The following is a 26,384-nucleotide window of genomic DNA, read 5'->3' as shown; positions in this document are numbered from 1 at the left end:
GGACTGATGATTCACATCTGTAATCATAGTTACTCAGGAGGGTAAGATTTGGGGGATCATTGTTCAAGGCCAGCCCAAGCAAAAATTCTGTAAGATTTCATCTCCAAATACAGCCCTAGCCTAGCAAGAAGGCAAGTTAGTTAGTCAGGTTAAGTGCAAGGTTCAAACCTCAATGCCATACTGGCAATAAAATAAAATAAAATCACGAACACTTCATGACATCTTGCTATATATTTTAAGATACCCTTACAATACCCAATTATTATTTCTATTTTACAGTTCAGAAAATAACATTTTCTGAGAAGTCATTTGTTCTTCATCTCACAACTTAAAATAGTAGAGTTTTGTTAGTACCCCAGAAATACACTTGACAATATATCCTAGCTCAGAACTGGTGGTTCACACCTGTAACCCTAGCTACTCAGGAGGCTGAGATAGGAAGAATCTGGGTTCGAAGCAGCCTGGGCAGGGAAATCTGTGAGACTCTTATCTCTCCAGTTAACTAGCAAAAAAAAAAAAAAAACAGAAGTGGAGGTGTGATCTGAATTGTAGACTGTGAGCTTTGAGAGTAAAAGTGAAATGAGATCAAGGCCCTGTGTTCCAGCTTCAGTACCAGCACACACATGCATGAACACTTGAGCACATATGCATGCGCATGTGCACACACAAATCTATCCTAAAGAAATACATGAAAAGTACACAAACATTTACATAAGCACTCCAGTTTAAATATTATTTATGATTGTAGACAACAGTAATCATAATAAGCTGAACATATTGACTCACACCTATAATTCTAGTGGCTTGGGAGGTTAAGATTGTAACAATCATGGGTTAAGCATCCTAGGGATATATGCAAGACCCCTTTTTAACCAAGAGCTAGATGCAGTGGTACAGATCCGGCATTCCAGAAATGCAAGAGGCTGAGATCTAGAGAGTCAAAGTTTCATGCAAGTCTAGTGAACAAGGTCACAAGTTTCCATGACAACAGAAGAAATTGGGCATAGTGGCACATATCTGTCATTCAAACTATGAGAAACACAAATTAGAGGATACAGTCCATTTAAGCCTGTCTGGTCAACAAGTTAGAGCCTATCTAAAAAAATAACCAGACCAAAAAGGGCATGGGTATATGGCTCAAGTAGCACAGTGCTTACCTAACAAGTGAAAGGCCCTGAGTTCAAACTGTAGTCATGCTAAAGAAAAAAAAATATAATATTCACTTATTTGGGCTGGGAAGGTGGCTGAGTGGTAGAGCACTTGCCTTGCATGCATGAGGCCCTGGGTTCGATTCCTCAGCACCACATAAGCAGAAAAAAAAAAGCTGGAAGTGGTGCTATGGCTCAAGTGGTAGAGTACTAGCCTTGAGCTGAAGAGCTGAGGGAAAGCACCCAGGCCCAGAGTTCAGGCCCCACCACCAGACCTCCCCCCCAAAAAAATGTATATATATATATATATATATATATATATATATATATATATATATACATATATATATTCACCAATTTATAATTGGTCAATTCAGCATAACCAGAGACTAAAAACTGTGTATGGGGAGAACTATGCTTTTTAGCTCATGGATCAGTTCCTATGACATGCATCATCATGGCGTAAGAATCTAAAATTATTTGTTCACCACATAGACGAATACAAAGTCATACACAATTATTAAAATGTTAAACAGAAAAATTCATGAAGAAAATCACCATGAAAACAGCAGGACCACTGTGATGACATGTGTGTAAACTACACACATGTGTATATAGAAAACTACTACCGGCATAAACACATGTAACTACATCCATCCATGTTTGTCTCTATGCTGATGTTCATTAGGTATTGGATAAATATTCATGATGTACGAATAACATTTGAAAAATAATTGCCCCTTGGGGTAGCTTTCTGTATTTAACAAAAATGTACGATTTATGTTTGTAAGAAACAATTACATCCTATAAACCTAATCACTGTGGGAAAGTGCATTAGGAATTCTGGAATCAATGTAGAAAACCTATATAACCTACAGTCCAGTCAAATACTTGTATGTACTTACTCCTCATGTTTCACTTACTGTATTCAAGCAATGAAAACTACTGGCTGTTACAGAAAAGTGGCAAGTTGGTTCTGTGCCATTACTATTAATTAAGCCTATTACTAGCTCCTTTGTGTTCTCTGGTAGTGGCTTTTCCCATTTCATGAGGTTGCTTGAGTCAATGGTAATGCTAATGCTGCTGCAGGACCTGTTCCAAAGCAGGTCCTCACTACAGAGGGAGAGAAATTGCTAATTATTTTATGTTATCAGAAATCTCAAAACACCGGAGATACTCCCTCTTCATGGGACAGAAATTGCTTTGGAGGCTTTGTGAACTTCTTACAAGTGTTTTCAAATTTATGTGTGTGTTAAAAGGGTATAAATGAGTTACTTTATGGAGAATTCTAGAATTGTTACAAGATAAGGTTATGACTATAATTCTAGCTACTCCACTCCAGAGAGAGAGAAAAAGTGAAGTGAGATCAAGGCTCTGGGATTGAGGACTGAAGGATCCTGGACAGAAAAGCCTATGAGACACCATCTTGAATTAACCAGCAAAAAGCCAGACTACAGGCATTGCTCAGGTGGTAGAGCGCCACCTGTGCGCAAATAAGCTGAGCAGGAATGTAAAGTCCTGAATTAAAAGCCCATTAACTAGTAGGGGACAAAAAGAAAAAGAAAGAAAAGGAAAAGATTGAAAATAACAGAGTAAAGCAATAAAATTTTCAAGCCGAATATTAACGTAAATAAAATGCACACTAGGAAAAGGAACCATGATTAACTGTGTCTCTCTTTTTTTTTTAATTCCTGGGACATGTTTTTAGATTCAGTATTTCTCTTTTTTTTTAATTTCTGGGACATATTTTTAATATGTAAAAAATTTTCTTCTATCACTTTGCTTTAAGTAGCAGAACTAGGAAATGCAAAGATGGGTTTAAAACCCTGGCCATATTACTTCTTCAGAAGTAGTGACATTAGTGGTAAGAAATGTATTTAATAATCCTCACCAATTAAACATAGATGCAAAGTACTTCAAATGAAAAGAAAAATTACCAATATACTTCCCCTACAGGAAGTGTCTAAAAACCTTCTTTGAGCCAATGCAGATTAAACACTTCTCTATGCATTTCACAATTATTGCTTAATTTAAAATGTAACAAAAGCTTGTATCTCGGATTTCCAGGGCTTGTTTGGGGACCTCTGAGCACATAATTTTAAAGACATTCAGTGAATGTATTTCACTGGATTCCTTGCAAATATCTTCTGTTACAATCTGAAATGCATGCAACAAACAGAAACAAAGCAAAGGGCACCCAAATTCTATTTGCAAATAGAACTAACATGAATGCAAAAGGTAAGTCTCTAATACTGTCCATCTGCCTTAGCTGAAAAAAAAAAAAAGTTAAATCGTCAGCCAGCATGAGGAACATTTCTTCTTCCAGTTTGATTTTTAAGATGAAAACCAGTGCAGGTTATAGGAGAATTTCATAGGTAAAGCCATTGTGGATTCAAACCCAGTTGCCTTCATCCCCTGCTTCCTTTGAAACAAAATGACATGGATCCTTAGGAGACTCTAGTTTGAGCCTTTCTCCCATATGCCAAAGAACTCAACAGGAAAGTTACCCAGCATGCCAGTCCTTTTACCTTTACTTTTTCACTATTGTCTGTCTTCACACAACATTGCAACACAATAAATACCCTGGAATGCTTTGTCAAAGTATTTTTTAAATGACTATTAAAATTTTTTTAAACTTAAATGAGTCCTCGGAACCGGTTGCTAAGGCTTATTGGGGCTGTCAAACAAACAGCATGCTCGCAAATGGGTTACTGGATGGCCAGAGGGTAAGTTCTGTAAGAAATATAAATGCCGCCTCACAGTTCTTTGGAAAAGTCATCATTTTCGGGCTGCAGTTGAAGGAAATTACTTATCCTTGGACTGTATGGTGTATTAGACCCAGGAAAGTGGGAAACTCAAGTTCCTCAGCTGGGCATCATTTCAAAAGCATGCAGACTGAAAGTAATTCAGATTTTCCCTTTCGTCCTTTCTTCCTTCCTAGTAAGCCCAAACTAACAGGTCGGGAGAGCGGGAAGAAGAAGCAGAGGAAGAGGAAAATAGATCGCTTACAGTTCCCAGAGTTACAAGTCAATCTTCAGGCTCCTTTATGCTTTTCTGTAGCTTTCAGTCAGGATACAAGTTCAGCCCAGACTTGAAGAAAGTCTTAAACTTTGTGGGCGGGGCTAAACCGTGGGCTGGTCTCCCTGACTGCAAAGGTTTTAAGGTGGAATTAAAGAGAAAGGGAGGAAGAAAACTTTGTCGTTCACTTTTTCTAGAGATTAATATCCTCATTCTAAGTGTACAGGTTTCATAAACAGGCATTTGAAATCAGATTTAAGCATGCTTACATCTCATTCTTAAATAAACATGCTTAGAAAAAGTATGCTTCTATTAACTCATCCTAATTACAGGGAGGGAGAGTTTCTGTGTGTCTGGAACTACTTACCCTTAAGCAGTCCTAACTTCCTCTTTTTTTTTTTTCCCAAGCAAGAAAGAGCAAAATTGGTAGTAAGTAACTCTAACCACTTCTTGCTTTCTCTGAAAAGGCAAAGTTGATAACAAACTCAAAATATAAAATCTATGGATTTTGAATCTGCTCCAATATTTCCTTTCCAAACTCAAAATATCTGAGTTTATCTGCATTTGTTTGTAAGTAGAAGATGGTAGAATATGATGTATTCCAAAGAATGTAAGAGATAAGTTTAGATTTCAGGTCCAATATCAAATCAGATTGAGTTTTAAATTTGCAATGTAAGCTGGAATATTTTTTCACTCTAATATGAAGAAAGTATCCTATTCAAAATTCTGTAAGAATTTATTCCAGCAGAAATAATTATTCCATTTGAATCAGAACAGTCATTAAAGGTTGGCAGTATAGCCCAGAGGTAAACCCCAACCCTGGCATATATGAAGTGCTGAGTTTCATTCATAATATCCTCATACACACACATACACCCACAGCCACCCCCACACACATGCACATACACACGTTCATTCATGCATATATATTCATAGTACTAGACATGTTATCCAAGAAAAATATGTTTTGTTCTACAATGGTGGGAGACTGGTTTCATATTAATATACCCTCTTTCCACTTGTCCTTCATAAGACATTAGGAGCTCAATGACCTCAATGGAAGATTATTGTTTATTTTCTGATATCGAGGGTAAAAATACTTTCTTTTCTCTTTTTACTTCCTTCTCTTTTTTTTTGCAGTATTGGGGTTTAAACTCAGGATCTTGTGCTTGCGAGACCGGTGCTCTACCACTTGATCCAGGCTTCTGGCTCTTGTTTTAGTTGTTTATTCAGGTAGAATCTCTCTTTTGAATGGGGTAAGCTTTAGACATTATCTTCTTATCTACTCCACCTGCATAGTTGATAATACAAATGTGAGCTACCACACCCAACTTAGATATTGAGAAGAGGAACTCTAATTATTGCCCAAGAAGTTCATGAACCCTGACCCTCTTCCTGTCTAACTTCCAAGTAACTGGGATTACAGGCATGAGCCAAAGCACCTTCCACCCTAAAATCACTCAGCTCAGCACAACCCCCCCCCAATATTATAGTAAATAGAATTTACATTTTTTTGCCCCCTACAGCCTAATAAAATCCCTGGAAATATGAAACTAAGTAGAGGTGAGGGAGAAATGGACCCTATTAAGATGTATGTACCACAAACTTAAAAATTATATTTATAATGAAAACATATCTTTATGAACAATAAGAACTAGATCTAAAGAATATCTTGTTGAAGTTATCTTTGTCCTACAAAGTAAAAATAATAATCTTTCTCTCTCTCCCTCTCTCCCCCCTCTCTCTCCCTTCCTCCCTCCCTTCCCCCCCCCAACGTCTCTCTTTCTCTCTCTTCCTCTCTCTGACAAGACTAGGACTTGAACTCAGTGCCTCGGATGCTTGTTTATCTTCCTTGATCAGCCTGCTTGCTCATGTCCAGCACTCTTCCATTTGAGTTACAACTCTAGCCTTTCTTTTTGCTAGTTAATTAATTGATAGAGTTTGTAGGTTTTTTTTTTTAACCCAGGTTGGCTTCAAACTAAAATCCTCTTGATCTCAGCCTCCTGAATAGCCATGGTTACAGACTTGAGTCACGGGTACACAGCTTAGATGTTCCATTTTCAATCTGCATTTTTTTCTTTTCATTATCCTGTTAAAATATAAATCTATATTCTTGTCTCCCTAATACCTACATATAGTTCAGTTTCACCATTAATCCAAAAATGGGCATAGCTTTTGCCCTCTTAAATCATAAGGCTTCAGTAACACATTTCCTACAATACAAGTTCACTGTCCTACCCCTCCCAGCCAGACCATTGTCAATCAACTTACAACATTACACTTTTTAAATATTCCATCTAACTCTCAAGAAAAGTAGAAGTAAAACTTCAATCACAAAATCCCTGACTATATGGCAACTTATACACTGCTATTGTCCACATGGGAAGATCTGCTCTGCTAAAATAGCCATAACACACAATAGAAACTCTTAGCTATAGGAAAATCGTGTCTGAGAGAATTCTTGACAACAAATTGAATTTCTCTGTGTTCATTCATTCATTTTTCCTACTTGTGGCTCTGGGTTGACAACTGTGTTTTCTGCTTTCCAAGATCCTGCTAAATTTGGTAAGGCAAGTGCTTGTTCAGCTGTCATTCACTGCGCACAGTAGCACCAGCCCAGTTATTCAGCAGAGAGGCTGACTTGCAAGCACTTCACAGAATTTTAAAAATATTTATGCTCTTGGAATTTTAATGTACTGATGACAATAAACAAGGCTCATTGTATTAAGGTAAACCTGATTAGAAACAGTTGTTGCTAAATAGATTTCCAGTATTTCTTAAATTACTAAATGCTGAGAGACTCTTTATAAGTAAAAGCCAGAAATAGAGCTTTGGGTCAAGAGATAGAGGGCTAGTCATGAGTAAAAATGCTGAGCAAGAACATGAGATTACAGTTCCTTTACTGATGGATGGAAAAGCCCCTTTACTGATAGAGTTCCAAGCTCCCTTTATTGATGGAAATGTTCTGAGTCCCTTTACTGATGGAAAAAAGATACATACAGAAACATTTCAAAGCTGTTATAAAACATTTCCAAATCAAATTATTGCAAATTAGCAAACTGGCCCAACTATTTTACTCATAAAATATGACCATTAAGGAAAACAACCAACTTAAATATTTCTCAATTAATAGCTAATGTTGATGGTTTAATTTCACAGAGTAACTTGACTGAACTAAAGGATACCCACATGAACTGTACAGGAATATTTCTCGATGTACCCACAGGTTTATTACTAGAAAAGACTAGTATTTGAATCACTATAAGAGTAAATTATTTATGCACTCAATGTATACAAAGCATCACCCAGTTCTGTGATGATCAATGAAAAGGCATACGATCAGGCTCTGAACAGAGAGCAAATCAAATATGCAATAGGATAGGGTAGACATTTTGATGTATGAAGTTGGAGCGATACAAATGGCAATACTATTATGAGTGCCTTGAATAGTAAGATTCTGTAATGAAGAAATACACAAAATAGACTAAATTAACTTAGAAATCCAAACTGGGGCAAGAAACCAGGAATAAAATTTGGTGAGTAGTCTGGCAAGTGGAAGCAGAAAAGGTAGAGGCAGTAACTAGTGGTTGTGTAATGAGTGCAAAGGTAATTCAAAGAGAAGAGTTGTGGGGAGAGGAGGTGAAGCAGGAGGTGGAAAGGGTGTTAAAGAAATAGTCTGGGGAGATGGAAGAGGAGGGATTGGAGGAGTTGGAGGTAAGTTTAGAAATGCTTGGGAGTCAGATTAACTCATCCAGGGGTCTGGACACAAGTAAATGAGAAACTTCCCAGTTTCAAAGATGCTTTGAATTGGTTCCACTGGTTTGCTTTCACATTTGATTGGTGCAGGTGTGTTCTGGTGTCTTAGATCTTAGCAAAGAATGACACTGTAAAGCTGGTGTTCAGGACTGTAGCCGGTTAGACTGAACAATGGAGGTAGCGATTTATGGGGTTCTAGATCTAGGAGTATTGGAGAAGCCACAATGATAACTGGGTCAAGCAAATGTACTAGGTGCTGAGTGGAAGAGGGCCCATCAAGATTTTGAAAAAAGATGGATAAAAATTGGACCAAGGGCTGGGAAGGTGGCTCAGTGGTAGAGCGCTTGCCTTGCATGCATGAGGCTCTGGGTTCAATTCCTCAGCACCACATAATCAGGGGGGAAAAAGCCAGAAGTGGCACTGTGGCTCAAGTGGTAGAGTGCTAGCCTTGAGCTGAAGAGCTGAAGGACAGTGCCCAAGCCCAGAGTTCAGGCCCCACGACCGGATCCCCCCCAAAAAAAAATTGGAATAAAATAAATTACTAAGCCATGACACAGAACAGAAGGTAATTTGTATAAGTCCAATGATCCAGAAATTTAACTTACGATTAGAGAATGAATGCCTTATACATAATATATACTTAACATCATTTGATTAAGACCATTTGTCTTCAAATAATATATACTTAAGACCATTTGTCTTCAAATTGCTGTTTGCATTGAGAACGTATGCCCAAACAAGTAAGCCAGTCTAATCTTCCTTGAGATTTATTTTGCGATCTGAAAGTTGGGAATACAATGTGAGGGAGAAAGAGATTTAGCATTACTATCTGTGTCTTCTAAGTCCTCAGAAGGGCAGGTGTGATTGCTTAAGGACAAAAGCCCTCCTGGTATGGGGAACATATCCTATGACTGCACGTTGCCCCTGATGTGTGCTGGGGCAAAATGCTGGGTGGAATGCTGGCTGGAAGGTCGTGGCTGCATTCCCACAGCCTGCAGGGTGTCACGCTACTCTCAGGATGGGGCATCGTGAGCTCTCTGAAGTATAGGTGCTTTACCCAAGACTGAATAGCAGAGTTGCTATTCAATCCAAACCGTTGGCCTCATTGGTCTCTTTCTACAGCCATTGTTTTTGTTTGTTTGGTTGGTTGTTTTGTTTAGTTTTTTTCATTTCCTGCCCACAGAAATGAGCCTAGGCCTCCACAGGGTCAGCATGGTCCATATCACTGGCTCTCACTCTGACCTGCTGGTCCACAGGAAGGTCTGGAGGGCAGTAACACGCATGGATCTGACAGCCCCGGGCATCAAGGTTTTCCTCTGGAACACCTCCTGAGTCACCTGCCTAGGGATGTTTAAGGGGTAATTTTTAAAAAAGTAAATTAATGATAAAACAAGACAAAGTTATAATGAAATAAGGATAAAAGTACAATGCAGTAAATGATACACTAGAAACAGTGGCTTATAATCATTATAAACCATAAGCCACAGCACATAAGTATAATGTGCTATGCTTATTGTTTTCTTTCTTTCTTTCTTTTTGTTTTTGTGCCAATCCTAGGGCTTGGACTTAGAGCCCGGGCACTATCCCTGAGCTTTCTTTGCTCAAGACTAGCACTCTACCATTTGAGCCACAGTTCTACTTCCGGATTTTTATTTTTATTTTTTATAGTTTATTGGAGATAAAAGTCACACAGACTTTTCTCCTGGGCTGGCTTTGAACCACAAACCTCAGATCTTAGGTTCCTGAGAAGCTAAGATTTTATGCATGAGCCACCAGCATCCAGCTCTATGCTTAATTTCATATATTTTATTTTCATGCAAGTCAGAACAATGTTTATTTCTACCAGCATCACCACAAACACAGATACTATATTGTATTAAGATACTTCCAGAGTGACAGCATCACTGGGCGAGAAGAAAATTTCTGCTTTATTGTAAAATTAGGAGACTTCCATCATGTATGAGCCCTTATTCACCAAAATCTTATTATAAGACATGCAACTACATTTTGTTTTCCTGCCTGATGATTAGTATTATTTTCAAGATATACTTTAGAGAGGTAACAAATTCATTTTTAAACTAGGGAAAATATAGTGTCATATTTGGTGTTCAGTATTTATGGCTAGGACCATATTTTTCTTGTCCATTCTAAACTATAATGTTACAGTCCATTGACAAATAATGTTTTTAATTTTGTGTAACTACTAAAGCAGGGAGTATATTATATGTGCGTAAGTACAAAAAATGGAGATTACTGGCCTCTCCTTCCACTTTCCTCCATCACCTATTTCAATTATGTTGATATAGACCAATCCTCCTGGATAATTATGAGAAAGATAATTTTTCAGGCAGGAAGAGAGGATCCAATTGATCTGTGTTTTCAGATTGTACCAACAACCCTATCACTTAGGTAAATAGCAGGTGCAGCCAGAGTTCTGGGAAATAGTCATGGAACAAATGGTAGAGAAGGTAGTTTGTGTAAGATCTTTGATTCACAGACTTATAGGGCCTAGTAGCTTATGCATAGTGATTCAGAGATTACATTGATTCATGGGTAGTCTTATATAAAAAATTTAAAGCAATGCATAGTATGTGCTTAATAAAATTTATTACCGTTTATAAGTTAAGCTTCAAGCTGCCACTTCATAAATTAATATCAGAATGAGTCACTTTATTTTTACTTAGAAAAAATTTTCCTATATAAAATATTTTAGACTTAACATTTTCAGGAAACTAGAGGAAAGTTTCACTAATGCCTGGAATTAAATATTCTAGCGAGATGGAAGTTGTCAGCAGTATAACTTAAACTTATTCAAAATAAAAGAAATGTGCTATTTCTCTGTCCTGTGTGACCTTCTATTCTTTACTATACAAAGAAAGGAATAAAGTCACACATCTACCACCCACACAGAACCATAGTTATCATTTTTGTTACATGTTGCCTTGAGGTTTTATTCTATATTTATGGTTAATTTTTAATTTTTGTTTATCTTTTTTAGGAAAAGACACTTAAACATAAAAATGCTGACTATTGCACCAATGAAATGTACAAGATACTATGTCAAAAACCAAACTTTACAACTTTGGGGGGGGAGAGTAGTCAAGGAGATGGGAGGGCAGGGATGGTAGGGGAAAAACAAAGGAAGAAGCAACAATGCTTGATAAGAACTGTACTCATTACCTTGTTCATGTAATTGTAACCCCTCTGTACCATATTTTCACAATAAAAAACTTATTAATAAAAAAAGAATGCTGACTATATTATCCATAGATAGGCTGTGGAAATGATATGATTATAAATTCTGCCTAGAAGAAAAAGCAAGAACACTGACATACAGTACAGAAAAACAGTCCTTTCTAGTTATCAAAGTGTATTCTTCAGCCAGGTAATTATTCCTGGGTTTAGTTTGTCAGATGTTACTTGCAGTGTTGTAAAAAGCAGTCCCTGGTGAATGCTGGGACAATGAGCTAAACCCCAGCCCTTCTAAGTTATTTTCAAGAATATCTGTAAATTTAAAATCAAGGAGGTAGCAAGAGACAGAGAGGATGTTTAACTCCACAATCAGGCAAAGCCTGGCAATGTCTGTGTGTGTGTGTGTGTGTGTGTGTGTGTGTGTGTGTGTGTGTGTGTGTGTGTGTGTGTGTGTGTGTGTGTGTGTGTGTGTATACATGTGTATCTAGCAGAAGTCAAGATAAGACATGCTCCAGAACTTGTCTGATCAGCTGCTCACATTTCCATCCAAGTAGAAGGTGCCAGCTATATTTTTAAAAAATAAGATTGAATGCTCCATGGTCATTTTGACAATGTGCTTTAACGTAGATAGCTAGCCTCTTCAGAGGTCTCATATACTGTGAAATGTCTGAGCCTTCATCTTTTCTCAGTGGTCTCATGGAAGTAGCAAGTGTCCTTTCATGATTGAACTGACACACTTCCCATAGTCCTGGGAAATCATAAGGCATTTGGCAAGATGCTAACATAGTTCCAGCTGAGAGCTCTAGTCTGCAGCAACATGTCAGTGCAGCATTAAGGACTTAACAAAAAAAAAAAAGCACTGAAATAACGATGGTTGGGGTTCAGTCACCTCATGCATCTGACTTTGCCTCTTCATAAAAGACTCGTTTTGTTCCTGTAAAGCGTTCATCTCCTCCAGAACTTGTGTGATTCCAACTCCATTGAGAGCAGACAGCTACCCTCCAGGTGCATTTTGCAATTTCAGGACCAGCTCTAAAGTCATTTAGATATTTAAACTTATTTTTTATTCCTTGTACAAAGGAGTTTCAATTCAACACGTCAATTTATGAGTACAATCCAGCTTAATCTATGTTGCCCCTTTCATCATTTTCCCCTATCAAGAAAATGTCTTGACATATGAGAAAGTGGTCCTTCTGCTGGTCTTTCTCTTTTCTGGTTTAGTACTTAGCATACAAACCTCTTAAGCCTATTCTACACAGAGACTGACAGTACATCTTCATATTCTCAAAACTTACTTCTATTAGGTAAACTCAAAATAAAAAATGAAATACTAAAGAAGTCATTCTTCCTCAACTTTTCTGATCACCTTATACTTATTGTCACTCATCTGTTTTTGTAAAAATAAGAATGTGGTGCCTACTATGTGGAACAAGCGCGTTCCACAGATGGGCAATTGATCTAATTAGTTTCAATCTAAATAGTATATTCATAGGTATTTTAGTTTGTGTGTATATCCCTTAGGGAAAAATACACAAGTCAAGGAAGGCTTAAAATAGTCCATTTTTCAATTTCTGTTCATATCTTAGGTCACTTTTCAGCATGTTTGAATAGAAACATGATGATTCATTAGAATGGTCATGAAGGATTGTGCTCGGATGTGTTTCTGAATCTATCTGCCAGAACCCAAAGAAATACTGCCTAAGAAACAACTGTTGTTGTCCAAAATGAATGAATAACAGATGCTATTTCCTCAATAACAGAGAGATTAACTCTTCTACTCTTCCCTAAACGCATGCCTATGGAATTAATGTGTTTTACACTCTCGGTGACTTTGTCTAGTAGGTAAAGGCAATACTTGTTTAATTCTATCTGAACAGAAAGAGCTGGATTTACCAAAGTGAGTCATTGTGTGATTGATGATGTGACAAAAAATGGTGCTGTTTTGTGAGCACACTAGTAAAATGAGGTAATATTAGTAACTACCCTTTGAGGTGAATTAGCACACTATTGTTGTATGACTTTGGTGTTGACATAGCATCCCATATTTTCATTTGAATTGTTGAGTTAGTTGGTTGGTCTTGGGAAGTGATTTTCTGAGTCTTAATATCCAGTTGTCTGGGAACAGTGGTTCAGAACCTTGCCCAGGGGGTTGGAAGTATGGCTTAAATGGTAGAGAGCTAGCCAATGAGCATAAGCATCAGATATCAAGTTTGACTCTGGCTCTCAGACAAAAAATAAATAAATGAATGAATAAAATCTTTTCAACATGGCTAGGAAAGTTTTGTGTCACTTTTTCAACATGTTGCTGCCACTTAACAGGTGGATTGTAAGGAAGGATGATTTCACCAAGATACACAAGTATCCCAGTTTCCCCATTCTTTATTGAATTAACTAAATTCACTACAGAGTATTTCTTTCCCACCTAGATTCATAGCATTTCCAATCAGGCACATGTACATGCATGTGAATACACTCTCTACTTTCACTCACTCCTCCTCCAAAACTTTGAGCAACAATTGCTTGAATGCACAAATCAATTTCGCTTATGGTTTCCGTTGAGTGGTCTTCTACTTCCTTTGGGTTGTCACCTGTGGTCTTCAACATGGTCTCAAATTAGCTGGCCCCACAACTAAGTCAAGTCTTACCTCTGCCTGTTTATAGGGAGCTAAGATGAACTGTCTTCATCTCAAGATTGTCCTATACACTTTCCTTTCATTCTGTTGGCTCACCATTTTACTGACAGCTGACAATTTCCTTGCTGACAATTATCTAGCTTTCAATCTCCATCCTAAAAAAATAATGCCCTTCTAACATTTCTTACTGTGCCAACACCCCTGTTTTGCCTAGTCAGACTTCTTTCCCTTGTTTCACTCAACAATTCTCTATCTGAAATTCCTAGTCACTGAGGCAGTGCCCACATTCCCTGTCAGTTATATGCTCTGGTCTATAAACTCAGGGAGGACAGAGACTGTCTCTTCTGTGCTCTGTTATAACCGATGCCTAACATGACACCTGTGTGTATTCATAATTAATATTCGAAAATATTTTTATCTGAGTACTAGTAGGTCACACATGTGATCTTAGCTACTCTGGAGGCTGAGAGCTAGAAGATTGTGTCTCAGGGCCAGTATGAGCAAGTAGATTTACCAGATTCCATCTCCAAAATAATTAGCATCAAGTGAGTGGTAGAGCATTAGCCAAGTAAGCAAGCCAAGGAACCTGAGGCCTGAGTTCAAATCCTCCTACATGGAATATGTATGGGTGTGTATGTCTGTTGCTGTGTCAGTATTTGTATTTATGAGTGTTGTTCAAATGAATGGACTTCCTGTACTTCATTTCCTTTAATTTTACTTTTAAATAGTGATGCAAAGGAGTTATCATTCATTAATGTAATGAATATGAATATAATGAATCTTGATCAGTATGAACCCTTTCATCATTTTCTCAATTTCTCCTAATCTCACCCCTTTCTTAAATTTTCTTAATTTTGTAAGATATGCATTAAATTTCATTTTTTGTATTTCCACCTTTTTTCTTTTTTTGATATATTTTTTATTGAGAAAATACTGTACAGAGGGGTTACAATTATATGGGCAAGATAATGAGTACATTTCTTATCAAGCATTGTTGCCTCCTCTTTTGTTTCCCCTTCCCATCCCTTCCCACCTTTTTTCTTAATTTGTCTACCCCTTCCCCTTGATCCCATCTTTCACTTGCAAGTACCCGATTGCTAACATTATATTTAATTGGACTGTGAATTAGCCTACAAGGCATCTTATTTGATAAGGGAACCAAAAACATAGGCTGAAAGAAAGACAACCTCTTAACAAATGGTAGTAGGAAATCTGGCTATCCACATGCAGAAAACTGAAAGTACATCCTTATCTATCACCTTGAATGAGCATTTATTTACACTGGATCAAAGACTTCATTTTAAGCCCTGAAATGGTAAAGCTATGACAGGAAAGAGTAGGGAAATAAAACTCCTCAGTAGGAGTTCTATGTAATAAAAAACATTTTCCTAATGCTCCTGTGTGCTAGCAAATCATATTCATAAATTTTGTTTGATGCTTTTTTTGTGTTAGTGCTGGGGCTTGAACTCAGTGCCAGGGCACTGACCCTGAGCTTTTCTGGCTCAAGGCTACCACTCTACCACTTGAACCACAGCTCCACTTCTGTCTTTTTAGTGGTTAATTCATGATAAGAATCACATAGACATTTCTGTGTTGCTGGCTTTGGACCATAATCCTCAGATCTCAGTCTCTTGAGTAGCTACAATCATAGGTTTGACTGGCATGATGCTTGAAGTTTGACATTAACTAATAGTAACTGACATAAATTTTATTTTATTAGTTGCCCAAAACAATGGGCTTCTTTATGACATTTTCATACATGTTTATAACGTACCTTGATCAGAACTTTTAAGACCCTGCACTGGTCAAAAATTGAAATATATCTTGGTCATTGATAAAGGGTATGTCATTAATATTGAAATTAAGGGACCAGAAGACCTATTTTATCAAATGACTGCTCTAGGAAGTTCTGGGAAGATGGCGGAGGAAAAGCTGGAATCTGAACAAGCTCTCGCATAGAAAGCAGTTTTAGAGTTCCAGTGAACAGTCTTAAGCCAGAGAATCACACCAAGTGTGCCATCACAGGACAGAGAGTTAGACAAGAGAGGGGAAGCCAAGGAAACACATCAGCTGCCGCTGCGGCGTCAGGGTCGCGGCGGCGACCACCGCCGCGGGGTCATACCTGAGATACAGAGAGTCCGGGACGAAGGAGCCAGACGCAGCGGACAAGCGGATTCTACTCAACACCAACAAGAACCGACAAGGAGCGGAAATCTTCATCCTGCTGTTTGCAGACCAGAGACAACCCAGGATCCAAGACTCGGCGAGAGTACAAGCCCGACATCCTCACTCCTTCTCAGGGAGCAGAGGAGGGAAGGCCACCCCTCCCCCCCCCAGCACCGGTGAGCTCCATCTTGGATACCGACAAAGCTCGGAGGAGCTACTAGCTCCAGCTCAGGCCTTGGAATAAAACGAGTCACTTAGCAGGTCACAAGAACTTAACGGCGAAGTGACCTGCCAGACTCAGCTCCATCCAGGGAAAAGTCACCCAGCTCAGGCGCCAGCCATTGGAGTGGCTTGCCTCACTGGGTAACCAGAGCCAGAGGCTGCCCCTCCCTCTAGCAGCCACCACAATCAATTGAAAAACAGAAACCCTGAGAATGGCTCCAGGCTGGGCGCTGTGAGCTTTATCACAAAATAGCCCCAGGGAAAAGCTACTGTTTGTTGAAAGGCCTCAACTCTACCCAGAACCTAGCCTCATCACTGCATCCCCCTCTTTTGTGATTCTCAAAGCAGATCACCCTCCCAGAAAACTAACCTGGGAGGGGGATCTCAAAATCTTGGGTAAAGCAGAGCATTTTTCTGCCTTTTCCAACCAACCAACTTAAGAAACCAATCAAGCCACAGGACCTCAAGCTGACCAGAGACTCCAACAAGAGACTGGTTACAGACAAAAGGGAGATACAGGATTCTTCCCACTCCTCCCCCACCCCAAAAAAAATCAAAAGACTTTTTTTTTGTTTTCTTTTCTTTTTTCTTCTTCTTCTTCTTTTCTTTTTTTTGCTTGTTTTTTTGTTTTTTGTTACCTTATATATATATATATATATATAAATTTTTTTCCCTTCTAAAACTTTTATTAATCTTTAATTTTTGCCTCTTCTGAAAAAATAATTGTTTTCCAGTAACTTTTTTTTTCATCTTATAATTTTTATTTTAGGAATATGTGAATGAGCGTTTTCCTTTCTTTTCTTGTCTTCTTTCTCTTTTTCTTTCTTTCTTAATTATCTTTTTGTTTTTTGTCTAGCTCTACTGAACTTCTGATCTTTTCTTCTCCCTTTCCCATCCTTAAAGTTTTTCACATCTCCTCTATGTCCCTCCCCTTCTCTGAACATATTCACATTCCTCTCTAAATAGATGGTCTTTTAACCTCTATAATAACATTAATTTTTACGTTTCTATTTTTTTTCTGGTCTCTCTTCATTCCCCTTTCCGTCTCTTCTTTCTCTCTCTCTCTCTACTTGCATCCTACCCAACCCATTTCCTGCATTGTGATTAGGACATAATTAACTCTCCCTGTGCCTCCCCACACCAATCTATTCCTATTTTTTACCCACATCTCTCCCTAATCCTAATAATTTCTGGTTTTCCAAATTCTTTTCTGCGGTTCGAAGTCCTTTAACATATAGTTGTTTGATGTTGAATAGATGTATCTGTTGAACTAGATTGTATCTGTAGACTATTGACTGTACAAACGCAAACTTTGGTTGATGGTTGCCTTAAGATAGAGTTGTAGCACAAAACTGGTGCAATCTTCATCTCAAATGGGCCGAGTAAGCGGGAAAAACACAAGAAAAATGGCAAATTCAGGTATCTCAATTCCCAATCTTGATAATCAGGGATTAGAACAGATAAAGAATAATCCAGAGGAGAGTTCCCAAATAGCTCTACAAACACTAATAGCAAACATGATAAATGAGAAGTTTGACAATGTACAAAGGACTCTGTATGAGCGTGATAGGGAGAGAGAGGAGGCATCTCAGAAGTTTATACAGGAATATCATAAGCGTGAGGAAGCTACTCAAAAACTGATACAGGATTTGCGTGAACAACTTGAGAATACTCAAAGAGAAAGGGAGGAATGGCATGAGCAGGCAGAGAACACTCAAAGAGAATTGCAGGAATCCCACGAACGGGAAGAAAGAGAACTGCAGGAATCCCACAGACGGGAGGAAGCTAATCAAAGAGTAATACAGGAATTGAGAGACCAGGTAGAGAATACACAAAGATCACAAAAGGTATTCATGGAATCCATTAACAAAGAGCTGAAGGAAGTCAGGGAGACCACAAAGGGAATGCTGAATGGAACCCAACAGAAGGAATGGGAGTCCAAAGAAACCATAACCAATCAACTAAGTGATTTGAGAACCAACACTGAACACCAAATTAAGGAAGTAAAGAAATTCATACAAGACCTAAAACAGAGCTTCAACAAAGAACTTGAAGCCATCAAAGCTGACCAATTAGAAGGAAAAGAGATAAAAAACAAAGTAGAGAGTCTTGACAGCAGGTTAGACCATGCAGAAGATCGAATCTCAGGGATTGAAGACAGCCTAGATATTATAGAGAAAGAACATACAACCATCCAAGACAAGTCCAAGAAATATGATAGGTCTATCCAACACCTGGAAGACACCATCAGAAGGCCCAATCTAAGGATAATGGGTGTAGAGGAGCACCTAGAAACAGAAGTTAATGGTCTAGGAAATTTGTTTAACAGGATCCTAGCAGAGAACTTCCCAAACATACAAAAAGATAGGCCTATTCAGATACAAGAAGCTTTTAGAACCCCAAATAGACCAGACCAGAATAGGACATCCCAGCTTCACATTATAATCCACACAGGATCAACCCAGACCAAGGAAAAGATCCTTAAAGCTGTCAAGGAGAAAAGGGTAATCACCTATAAAGGGAAACCAATTAGAATTACCTCAGATTTCTCAGCAGAGACAATCAAAGCAAGAAGAGCCTGGAATGATGTATGCCATGCCCTAAAAACAAACAACTATCAACTAAGAATACTGTATCCAGCTAAACTCTCCTTCATAACTGAAGGCCAAATAAAAACCTTCCATAGCAAAGAAAAATTGAAACAATACATCTCCACCAAACCAGCCCTACAAAAGATTCTTAAAGATGTCCTACACATAGAAAACCAACAAGACCGCAACAAAGGCCAAGAAACTGCACCCAAACTGAGAATCCAAGAACCTTAGGAAGAACCCAGTTTTCCCAGCAAGAACCTTAGGAAGAACCCAGTTTTCGCAGCCTCCAAGAAGGTGGATAACATGGCAGGAACTCCCAAATACCTCTCAGTCCTATCTCTTAACGTTAACGGACTGAACTCTCCAATTAAGCGACATAGACTGTCTAGTTGGATTAAAAAACAAGACCCTTCTATCTGCTGCCTGCAGGAGTCACATCTTGCCCGTAAAAACAAACACATTTTCAATGTTAAAGGCTGGAACAAAATCTACCAAGCAAACGGCCCTCATAAACAGGCGGGAGTTGCAATCCTAATAGCAGATAAAATAGACTTCAAATTAAAGTTCGTGAGAAGAGATAAAGAAGGTTGCTACATACTAATTAAAGGATCTCTCCTTCAGGAGGATATTACAATTCTAAATATCTATTCGCCAAACAATGGAGCACCCAAATTTATCAAAGAAACACTACTTTCCCTCAAATCCCATATAGATCCAAAGACATTAATTGTTGGGGATTTTAACACACCACTCTCCCCACTAGATAGATCAACTCGGCAAAAATTCAACAGAGAAACCGCAGATCTAAACAGCTGCATAGATCAACTAGACTTAACAGACATTTACCGAACATTTCACCCAGCAGCATCAGAATACACGTTCTTCTCAGCAGCACATGGAACGTTTTCTAAAATAGACCACATTTTAGGCCACAAAGCAAATTTGTCTAAATTCAGAAACATTGAAGTTATACCTTGCATTCTCTCTGACCACAAGGGAATAAAATTAGAACTCAACACCAAAAGCCACCAAAGAAAGTCTGGTATCACATGGAGGCTGAACAACACACTGCTGAATCATGAGTGGGTCATAGAAGAGATTAGAAAGGAAATTCAAATGTTCATGCTATTCAACAAAAATGAGCACACAAATTACCAGCTCCTCTGGGACACAGCAAAAGCAGTACTCAGAGGCAAGTTTATAGCTCTGAGCTCCTACATCAACAAATTGGAGAGATCTGAAACCAACAATTTAATGACACATCTAAACCTCCTTGAAAAAGAGCAGCAAGATAAACCCCAATCCAGTAGATGGAAAGAAATAATCAAAATTAAATCAGAATTAAATGAATTAGAATCCAAAAAAACTATAGAAAGAATCAACAAAACAAAGAGTTGGTTCTTTGAAAAACTTAACAAAATTGACAGACCCTTAGCAAACCTTATCAGAAAAAGGAGAGAACACACCCAAATTAATAAACTCAGAGATGAGAATGGAAACATCACCACGGAAACAACCAAGATTCAGAACATTATAAGGGAATACTTCTCAAAACTTTATGCTAATAAGTTTGAGAACTTGACAGAAATGGACCTTTTCCTAGCAAATATTGACATGCCAAAACTAAACCAAGATGAGTTAAACCAGCTTAACAGGCCCATATCAAGCATTGAAATAGAAACAGCAATAAGATACCTCCCAGCTAAGAAAAGTCCAGGACCAGATGGTTTTACAGCGGAATTTTACAAGGCCTTCAAAGCAGAGCTCACACCAATACTCCTCCAATCTTCAATGAAATTGAAAGAGAAAGCTCACTACCGAACACATTCTATGAAGCCATCATAACCCTCATCCCAAAACCAGGCAGGGACTCATCAAAGAAAGAGAACTATAGACCCATTTCTTTGATGAACATTGATGCAAAACTTCTCAACAAAATTTTGGCCAATCGACTTCAACAATTCATCCAAAAAATCATACACCATGATCAAACAGGATTCATTTCAGGGATGCAAAGCTGGTTCAATATATGCAAATCAATTAATATTATTCATCACATCAACAGGAGCAAGAATAAGAACCACATGGTTATCTCAATAGATGCAGAAAAAGCATTTGACAAGATCCAACACCCCTTTATGATGAAGGTTCTGGAAAAATTAGGAAACCATGGATCATTCCTCAATACAATAAAGGCTGTATATGACAAACCTACAGCCAGCATTATACTCAATGGTGAAAAACAAAAGCCATTTCCTCTTAACTCAGGAACAAGACAAGGATGCCCACTCTCTCCACTTCTCTTCAATCTAGTATTAGAATGCCTAGCTACAGCAATAAGACAAGATGCAGACATAAAGGGGATCCAAATAGGGAAAGAAGAAATAAAACTCTCCCTCTTTGCAGATGACATGATCTTGTATTCAAAGAATCCCATAGACTCCACTCCCAAATTACTCAAGCTGATTCAAAACTTTGGCAAAGTAGCAGGTTATAAAATTAACCCCCAAAAATCAATGGCTTTTCTATATGCCAACAATGAGAAAAGTGTGGCTGAAATTAGGAAAGCAACTCCATTTGTAATAGCCCCACAAAAAATAAAATACCTAGGAATTAACTTAACCAAAGAAGTGAAGGACCTCTATGATGAAAACTTTAAAATCTTGAAAAAGGAAATCAACACAGAACTTAAAAAATGGCACAACCTCCCATGCTACTGGATTGGCAAGATTAACATCGTGAAAATGGCAATACTTCCCAAGGCTATCTACAAATTCAATGCGATACCTATCAAAATTCCACCCTCATTCTTCAAGGAAATAGAAGAGGCAATCCAAAAATTCATATGGAGCAATAAAAGACCCCGAATAGCAAAAATGCTCCTCAATGGAAAGAACACTGCTGGAGGAATATCAATACCAAATTTCAAACTCTACTATAAAGCCTTAGTAATCAAAACAGCTTGGTATTGGCATAAGAACAGACCTCAGGACCAATGGAATAGAATTGAAAACCCAGAAATGAACCTACAGACCTATAGCCATCTAATCTTCAATAAGGAAGCTAAAACAATAGAATGGAAGAAAGACAGCCTCTTCAGTAAATGGTGCTGGCAAAATTGGTTAACTACATGTAGAAAACTAAAGCTAGATCCTTATATATCACCCTGCACCAGAATCAACTCCTAATGGATCAAAGACCTTGAACTCAAAGCAGACACTCTGAAAACATTACAGGATGGAATAGGAGAAATCCTAGGTCTCCTTGGCTCAGGCCGAAATTTTCTTAATAGAGACCCGGAAGCACAACAAATCAAAGAAAGGTTGGACAAATGGGATTGCATAAGGTTGCAGAGCTTCTGCAGGGCAAATGACATAGCTAGCAAGATCAATAGAAAGCCCACCGATTGGGAGAAGGTCTTTACTAGCCATACAACGGACAAGGGTCTCATATCTAAAATATACTTGGAACTCAAAAAATTAAACCACCCAACAACAAATCCTCAAAGAAACAACTGCCCAATAAATAAGTGGGCGAAAGACTTAAAGAGAAGCTTCTCTGAAGAAGAAAGAAGGATGGCCAATAGACACATGAAGAAATGTTCAACATCCCTAGCCATAAAAGAAATGCAAATCAAAACAACATTGAGATATCACCTCACTCCAGTTAGAACAGCAAAAATCAAGAACTCTAACAACAACAGATGCTGGAGGGGATGTGGACAGAAAGGAACCTTACTTCATTGTTGGTGGGAATGTAAACTTGTTCAACCACTTTGGAAAGCAGTATGGAGGTTCCTCAAAAGTCTTCACATAGATCTCCCCTATGATCCAGCAATCCCACTTTTGGGCATTTACCCAAATGTTTACAAACAAGACCACACTAAAGCTACCAGCACAACTATGTTTACTGCAGCATTATTTACCATAGCTAAGATATGGAACCAACCCAGATGAATGGATCAAGAAAATGTGGTATATATACACAATGGAATTCTATGCCTCCATCAGAAAGAATGACATCTCCCCATTTGTTAGGAAATGGAAAGGTTTGGAAAAAATTATATTAAGTGAAGTAAGCCAGGCCCAAAGAAGCATAGGTCCCATGGTTTCCCTTATTTGCAATATCTAGTATAGGTATGAGTCAAGCGGAAAAGGTCAGATAATGTGATGTTAGGAAAATGAACCCTTAAATATGTATTTTAATGTTTTCGTTTCTTTCATGCATGTGTCTCTAACGCATTTATAAGATTATTTCTTTGTTGCTTTGTATGTCCCTCCCCCACAGTGTAACCCCTGCTTTCACTATATTTGATGTCAGTATAACATGTGGAGGAGATGGGGACAAACAAGTCGTTTAAGGATTCAGGTGGACCTGTTGCAACAATGAGAAGTACAAAATGTCATGTCAAAACCAACTTTACAATGTCAGTGTTGGGGGGGAGGGGGGTATAATTGGGTGGGGGGAGGGGGGAGGCTGGGAAGGGAGGTGAAGGGTAAGCAAAGGAGGAGGCTGCAATGCTTGGTAAGAAATGTATGCATTATCCTGCCCATGTAATTGTAGCCCCTCTGTACAGTATGTTCTCAAATAAAATAAAATAAAATTTAAAAAAAATGACTGCTCTACAGGAAACCCCAATAGAAAACAGATCATCCCCATCCTACACAATGATGATGATGATGATGATGATGATGATGATGATGAAGGAAGGTCAGTTGGATATGCTGAGCAATTTTAACCTTACTAAGTCACAAATATTTCCAAACCCTAGAAACTAGAAAATGCCATTTGGACATACCAAATCTGGGAAAGATTTTGTATTATATGTATGCTTTTTCAATGTGTTTAAATATCCAGATGTTCATTTTCAGGTCCCCCAATTTAAGGAGAAAAGAAATGGCAGAGGTTGTTATAAATTTAAAGAAGACAATAACCCTTGAGATCACCTAAGAAAACTCTTACTACTTTACAAGTGAAGGACTGAGAAATGGGTTGGGCACTGATCTTGATTCACCCATTCATGATTTTTAAGTGGACATTAAAGTATATCAAAATTGTAATGAAATATAGCAGCATTTCACATCTTCCTCAAATTAGATTCTGTCTCAAAGACCTCAGTGCCTTTATGACTGAAGACTCTTACTTATGTTTGAATGAACACTTGAATAAATGAATTTCTAATGACACTCTTTCTGTCATTTTTTCCTATTCAATTTTTTTCCTTTCTATTTCTAGGGTCACCATGGTGCTTGTTTCTTCATAATTCCAGGTAAAAGGCTGTGTTAATTAGCTTTTCGTCCCTGTGACAAATTCCTGAGAGAAAAAACTTTTGAAGGAGGAAGGAGTTATTTTAAATCAGTTTCAGAGGTCATGGCCCATGGTCCACTAGTTGCATTGTTTCTGGGCCCCTGTGAAGCAGAACGCCATGGTAGAAGGGTGTGGTGGGTTGGAACTCTTTGCCTCATGGCATCTGGGAAGCAGAGAGCGAAGGGGTTGAATCAGAAACAAGACATCCTTCAAAGACAAACTTCTAATAAATTACTTCTCCTCTAGCTAGGTAATACTTCCGAAGTGTCCACGACCTTCCTCTATTGCCAACAAATAATGAAACCATCAATGGCTTAATTATTGATGAAAGGAGAGTCCTTATAGTTCAATTGTCTCTCAATAGCTTCACCCCATGGAGGCAAGTCATTTATATACGAACCTGTTAAGGGCATACCTAGGATCCAAACTATAACAAGGGCCTGCTTAAACTCTTTGCTGCTCCTCGTAATTTGACCTTTACCTAGTCACCAAAGTAGTCCCCAAGAAAACTATTAATCATAATATATTATGATTAAAAAACTTAGTGGGTTCTTCACTGTGTAATAAATCAGAAAATAGCATAGTAATGAAGAACTGTCTGCTCTCTAAGAGGAAATGTTCCTCCTTGTGTGCAGAGTTCACTGGATAGGCTAGGTCACATTGTTTTTCAGGTTGTCCTGTCACCAGGTTTATGACCTGTCTGACACTTTTCATCAATCTTGAACTACAGTGAGTTCACCTCAAAAAGGTAGATGATTTCACACTGAGTTGTTGAGAAAATAAAACAGGCATAGCACAAATAAAGCATTAGCATTAGCCCTGCCACATATTTTAACTATTATTATTTTATATATTTTCTTTCCCTATTTTTTTTAGGATTTCATGAAACCACCACTTAATAACTCTTTCATTCTTTTTTTTTGGGGGGGGGTCCAGTTGTGGGGCCTGAACTCTGGGCCTGGGCGCTGTCCCTCAGCTCTTCAGCTCAAGGCTAGTGCTCTACCACTTGAGCCACAGCATCACTTCCGGGTTTTTTCTTTTTGCTTATGTGGTGCTGAGGAATCGAACCCAGGCCTCATACATGCAAGGCAAGCACTCTACCATTGAGCCACCTTCCCAGCCCCATCTTTTCATTTTTCTTTCATTCTTTTCTTCAATTATTCACTATCTGATTGTGTCTTCATGCTAGATACTATTAGCTAGTTACTTGGGATACACAGAAGATAAGAGAGAGTCCCTTGCCCTAAAAATTCTCACATAGCTACTATTCTGGAGGACTGCAGTTCAAATCTAGTTCAGGCAGGAATATTCATGAGCTTTTTTTTCTCATTTTGTGTACATTTTTTTAATTGCAAAAATACTGTACAGAGGGGTTACAGTTACACGAGCATTGTTACCTCCTCCTTTGTTTTTCCCTATCATCCTTTCCCTCCCATCTTGAACTATTGAAAAGCTGGAAGTGAACCTGTGGTTCAGACAGAAGCCAGCCTTGAGTGAGAAAATTGAGTGACAGAACCCCAGCCCCATAGAGGCACAAAACAAACAAGCATATGCACACCCATATACACACAAGTTCTCACATAGTAACAAGTGAGGCATAAATATAAAACTACTTCACTAGTAATTTTAATAGGCTGCATTTTAAAGGATTTAGTAGGTGAGAACTCATTAACTCTTTTAAGGAGATGGGACCCTTGATGTCAATCAGCAGTCAAGGATGAGTAAAAGTTACAATGTAGAAACAGGAAATGGACTGTCACAGGTGGATGAATAGATTACTATCACAAGTATTATTATTAATATCATCATCATCATCAAAGATTCATATGAGGAAAAAAGCAAACAGTGTACTGAATTCTAACTTTGCTCAATTTGTCTGTGACTGAATTCCCACAGCTACGGCCACACCCTGGCCCTGGACCCTCCCCTCTGAACTAGTTTTCTCCATTTCCCTACCTCAGAATTGTGGTTTAAGTTCCTGAAGTCCTTTCTCATAGGCTCCCTAGCCCATATTGCTTAGCTATCTGATTCTTGCCAGCTTCTTCCTGACCACAGTTAGCCTCCCAGGGTTTTGAATGTTGTCTGTCTCCTGGGAGTTACTCCAGTGGACTGTGTTCTTCCCCAGCCATACATGCATGGAATGTATGACTTTAGTTCCTAACTTAAATGTCATTCCAAGGAGTCTCTCCTTCCCCACTGTATTCTGTGATGTCCACATTTAGAAGAACAACTCAGTCCCCCATCCTCCACCCAGCTTTATTATTTATTCTCATATTCGGCATTGAAAATATTTGGTCATTTTCTCCCTTGCTTGTTTGCTTGTTATTTGTTTGTTCTATGATTTAGCA

The 26,384-nt window shown here is 38.3% G+C and overlaps 1 protein-coding gene across 2 annotated transcripts in view; it reads right to left on the bottom strand.

Moving 5' to 3' along the window:
- Window positions 1-26,384, bottom strand: part of Pla2g4a (phospholipase A2 group IVA) — a 176,432-nt gene that overhangs the window by 128,703 nt on the left and 21,345 nt on the right. Inside the window, exon 1 of one of the 2 annotated variants that reach the window (XM_070034247.1) lies at window positions 4,158-4,243. The exons of the other annotated variant lie outside the window; for it this stretch is intronic. The gene's annotated coding sequence lies outside the window, so the exon portion shown is untranslated. Of the gene's footprint in view, window positions 1-4,157; window positions 4,244-26,384 lie in introns of those variants that run through there. 2 annotated transcript variants of the gene reach the window in all.

This window comes from Dipodomys merriami, unplaced genomic scaffold (genome assembly GCF_024711535.1).
Source record: "Dipodomys merriami isolate MVZ:Mamm:240054 unplaced genomic scaffold, mDipMer1.0.p SCAF_24, whole genome shotgun sequence".
Lineage (NCBI taxonomy): Eukaryota > Metazoa > Chordata > Mammalia > Rodentia > Heteromyidae > Dipodomys > Dipodomys merriami.
Note: the sequence above shows the minus strand (reverse complement) of the source record. Positions and strands in the feature narration are given on the sequence as shown.